The following is a 4,871-nucleotide window of genomic DNA, read 5'->3' as shown; positions in this document are numbered from 1 at the left end:
GCCACGAGAAGACTTGATATTGCGCTTGGGCCGTAAGGGGCCCCTCCCGGAGTCTGTACACCCCCAGTGAGCGCGGGTACCCATTATGATATGAGATATAGCCCGAGGGGCTGGTGTTGTTCCATTTATTGCCCGAGGGGCTGATTCTGTAGACATTGTGCCCGAGAGACGGATTTTTATGTGTTTATCTTTTCTAGTTGCCTTTCATTTACTTGTTTAACTGTTAAAAAAATGTGTTTTAAAGAAGCTTATACTGAACTAAAGTGTTTATGAAATTCACTATTTATTTGTAGTTTATTGGTTTGCTCTGCCTCTTTATATCATGTTGTGTTTTTCTGTGACTTCTTACCGCTCAGTCTTCATTTATTGTTATTACTCACTGAGTTGGAGTACTCACTTTACTCCCTGTACCCTGTGTGCAGATTTAGGAGCTTCAGGTCCTGCTAGCGAGGGTTGATAGCTTCCAGCAGATTTTCGGAGTCCACTAGGTAGCTGCTCGGCGTTCGCAGCCTAGTGTTCCCCCCTCTTATCATTATTTCTTTCTCTTGTACTGGATTTTGTAATAGACGGTGTAGTCCCTTTTCCATATTCCTAGACTTGTGTTAGATGCTCATGACCGGTGACATTCCGATGTCGGGCTGTGTTGGTTTTTTTCGCAAATTGTATTATTTCACTGCTTCTTTTGGGATTTAATCATGTTAATAATTTAAATAGTGCAATTATAATTGTTAAAAACAAATTGGGTGTTATGTCGGTTGGCCTTGTCTTCACGAGAGGCGCTATTACAATCAGGTCTGAGTTTAGGATCGTGACATAGGCATACTTACGTGTCTAAAAATCTGGTTGCCATTAACATGCGTGGCTTTAGCTCCTGCCGTTTGTTACAGAGTTCTTCGTCTTCATTTTCCTTCAATCTCTCCCACAATATTGATTTTCATCTCAATTCTCTTGCTTCATCTCGCCCAATTCTCTATTTCTATCGTCTTCTTTCTTCCATTATAGCGTGAGCTCTTGATTTCACTAAGTAGTCTCTACTATTGCAGATTTGTGGCCAATGTTTTGGTGCAACTCCAAGCCCTTTTCATCACTCCATCTGCCTCGCTTTCCACCAAAAGATTGGAAGGTGGAACCCAAAGAGGGAAGATTACTTTCTTCTTGTGTTGGTCTGTACTCTTGAATTCATAATTTTTTTCTAAAACAAAAATACCCTCAATTTCATCCATCAAAACCCTAACTCAAAATTTTTCCAAATCTTCTTGAATATATGCAAAATCAGCCTTTAAGCCAGTTTAGTTCATGAATTTAAGGTAAATATTCATACTTTAATGTTTTTATCTCGTTCGGGATGCTTGTACACAGCGTTTTGGTTAATTAATTTTTATAAAATTGCATACACATTTTTTTGCTTTTGATTTTTTACTTTGTTTTCCTGTATCTCTGCGTGATCAAAATAACCTTCTATATTATTTTTCGTGCGTCCGAGTAGCTACACTTGCTTGGAGATTTGTGTTAGACATTTGTATGACTAATTATTTTATTGCGAAACGCAATTAATGGTTTACACATTTTACATTTTACTGTTACCAAACTAGAATAAGTTTGAAATTAATTCTAAATAGATAATTAGTTTGTTATATCAATTGGAGTATTAGAAAGTCATGGATTGTATTTCTATCTAATGGAGTGATGATGTGATTGTCTTTATATGGAAGGGAGGTATGTGGACCAACATTGTTAAACAAACCTGAGTCACATACATATCTCGTTTCTACTTGATTTGGTCTTAACCGTTGCTAAACGTATCCAAATCGTTGCTATTTATCTAATTGAAATAGATACGTGTAAATGTCGCAAATGTTCCTAAGGGTGTGTTTGGTATAACGGAAAATGTTTTCCAAGAAAATATTTTCTTGGAAAATAAGCAGTAATCTTATTTATTTTTCGGTGTTTGATATGCAAATTAAGGAAAATAACTTCTCAAGAGTATTCATAAATAATTTAGATATAATAAAGAAGTCATAAACTTTCAAACCAACCACCTTCTGGACTCACAAATTTCATAAACCCTCGAACCGCTAAACTTTTAAACCGCGGAATTTCGAACCCGTAAACTTCCAAACACGTAAACCTCCGAACTCATAATTTTGGAACTTGTAAAATTTTAAGCCTTTAAACCGATAAATAATAAAATTAAAACTGAAAAATATATTTAAATTTTTTTTTCGGGAGGGGGAGTGGGGGCGGGGCAGTAAAACGAAAAAATAACAGAAATTTAAAATTTTTCTTTTGTGCGCGGGGTTGGGGTGGGTGATGGGTGGTGCAGAAAAATGAAAAAACAGAAATCTAAAATTGCAAAAAAAAATTAAGGTAATTTTTTTTTTTTGCGGGGAAGGAGGGGATGGAGGGGTAGTAGGGTGGGTGGTAATGGAAAAACTAAAATTTGAAAAAAAAAAGTTTTTTTTGGAGAGAGGGGGTGGGTTGGTGAGGGTGGGGAAAGTTAGTGAGGGTGGGGAAGGGGTTAGTGAGAAGGAGCTTTGGAGAATGTTTTCTCTTCTCTTGATAAAGAAACATTTTCCTTTAATTGAGAAAAATGAATTGATAAGGAAAATATTTTTCAAAATATTTAAACCAACTAAATATGGGAAAATTGAAAAATGTTTTCCGGAAAATGTTTTCCTTCGTATCAAACACACCCTAAATTTCTTCTATTATTAGTAAGTATAAAGAGGCTACTGTAGTCACCGGACGAACCTTCAAAATATATGAGTTATAGAAAGAAATTGTCACAAAATACTTTATACTTAAGCACTCATTTTCTTGTAGCTCAACAACAAAATAAATCATTCAATATCCAAATCCGACATCCAAATCTTTTGAAGTACTAACTGAAGTTAATTTATCCTCTTCCCAATTATTGGCTAGCTACTGATTTTTCATTTATTTCTCCATTCTTTTCTTGAAAGGTTAGCCACTTAACCACTTCATTCGAGATATATATCAAGAAAAATAAATACTACTAATAAAAAGGAATGTATCCATAACCTGCTGTGAGCTGAAATATGGAACTGCAATTACACACACACACCTTTTTAAACCTTTTAACTTTCCAAACTGTTGTAGTATTGATTTAAACAATAAAACTCTTCTGATTAAAAATAGGCATAAAAGCCAACATCAAAATGTATTCCTTCGGGATTTAACAGCAGAATGAGAAAGGACAGGAAGTCCCCAATGACAAGAAAATACAATTGCAGGACATACATCTTCCATATTTTTCATTCTTTTCACTATCTCCCTATATATTCTAGCAATCCTCCTTGGCAATATTACCATAGAAAATGCCTTCCAATTCAACTTTCTCGACCGTGATAACTTTATACCTTTAAATCTTCCATTCATTTTCTTGATTAGCCAACACCTTCTTGGCCTAGTTGCAACTTTCAGATCTTCAACTCCGCCAAGTCTCTCATATCTTCCTTGAAACCCCATCTCCAGCAACATAATATCTTCAAAATTTTAATGATTCTTGGACTAATTATATGCAGAGAATAACATTCTCCAATCAAGTATTTATACAAGAAAGAAGATGTTAAAAGAGAAAGAATGCATGCGCCGTCAGTTAGCACATGAAAAATCTTGCTCTTTGTATTACTTCAAAGAAGTAGATATAACAGAAAAAGAGCAGATTGATGATTCCTTCAACACATGGTTAGGATCATATTATAGAACCAGTGCATTGTATATAAGGGAAAAAATTAAAGGGGAAGTTAGAGAGCAGAGTACTAAAACAAGTTGAGTATTTAAACGAGAAAAGATGCTCTCCTATTCTTTTGGACACATGGCTAGCACCAGAGGCGGATCCAGGATTTAAACTCTATAGGTTCAACTTTTAAGATTTTTAATATTGAACTCATTATATTTTTAAAGTTATGGGTTCAAATCTATTATTTTTGCAATTTCAATGAATTTTTACACATAAATTTCTACTCCGCATCGAAAGTTATGGGTTCAATTGAACCCATAACTAACGCACTACATCCGCCTCTGGCTAGCACAATGGATTTCAAGCTTTAAACAGACTTACCAGCTCAATATTCTGCATTGCCGCTCTCCTCTGTTACAAAGTTTTGTTTGTTTCCTTTGATAATATAATTAGCAGATGATGAATGGAATGGAATATTATTGTCATGTGCAATGATTGATATGAAATTTTTTAAATAATGGAATGCCAATGATTTATTTGGAAGATGTGGAGTTTTTGCAGCTTTCCATTTAGAAACAAGACAAATATCTAGTTATTTTCTAATGTATTTGACAGAGATTAGTTTGGAAACTTTCGTCTACGGACAGAGATTGGTCAAGGCCTAGGAGCTAATCAGTCTAAATTGTCTATTTTCGATAAAACAACTGTTCTAAATGTTGTTTAGTCTAAGGGATTCACGTCTAGCTAAGGCTAATGACATAATTGAGGTCTAAATTACGAATGCTAAGTATGGCTTAGAAGAGGTCTTTAAGTATTTAAACTGTCTTAATTTGGCTAAAGGCTAAGACATCTGTTTTGTTGATCAGTGTTTTAGCTATTCTAATTTAGTTAATCAAAGGCAATTAGTTGTAAAGATTTAAACCCAAAGGGATCGTTTGGTATGCGGACTAAATTATTCCGGGTAATCCCAGTACTAATTTATACCAAATAAGAGATGAGATAAAATAATCTCACATTTGATGGATACGGTGAGATAAGATAGGATATTCTAGATTAAGTCTGGATTAAATTTATACCTTGTTTGGTTGAAGGTATAAATTTATCCCAGGATAAATTTATACCGCCAACCAAACAACATAAATTTAATCCATCGTATCCCACCTTATCC

The 4,871-nt window shown here is 34.6% G+C and overlaps 1 long non-coding RNA gene across 2 annotated transcripts; it reads right to left on the bottom strand.

The window, feature by feature from the left end:
• Positions 1-3,164: 3,164 nt before the first annotated feature.
• On the bottom strand, positions 3,165-4,219 carry LOC142182572 (uncharacterized). 2 transcript variants are annotated; one of them, XR_012711382.1, is made up of 2 exons: positions 4,085-4,219; positions 3,165-3,531 (listed from the first exon to the last, which is right to left on the bottom strand). It is a non-coding gene; the product is annotated as an uncharacterized LOC142182572 (long non-coding RNA). The 2 variants fall into 2 exon arrangements; XR_012711381.1 differs by having other exon boundaries at positions 3,165-3,506.
• Between the last annotated feature and the right edge of the window lie 652 nt (positions 4,220-4,871).

This window comes from Nicotiana tabacum, chromosome 7, assembly GCF_000715075.1.
Source record: "Nicotiana tabacum cultivar K326 chromosome 7, ASM71507v2, whole genome shotgun sequence".
In the NCBI taxonomy this organism is placed as follows: domain Eukaryota; kingdom Viridiplantae; phylum Streptophyta; class Magnoliopsida; order Solanales; family Solanaceae; genus Nicotiana; species Nicotiana tabacum.
The sequence above is the reverse complement of the archived record's forward strand: the minus strand, read 5'-3'. Positions and strand labels throughout refer to the sequence as shown.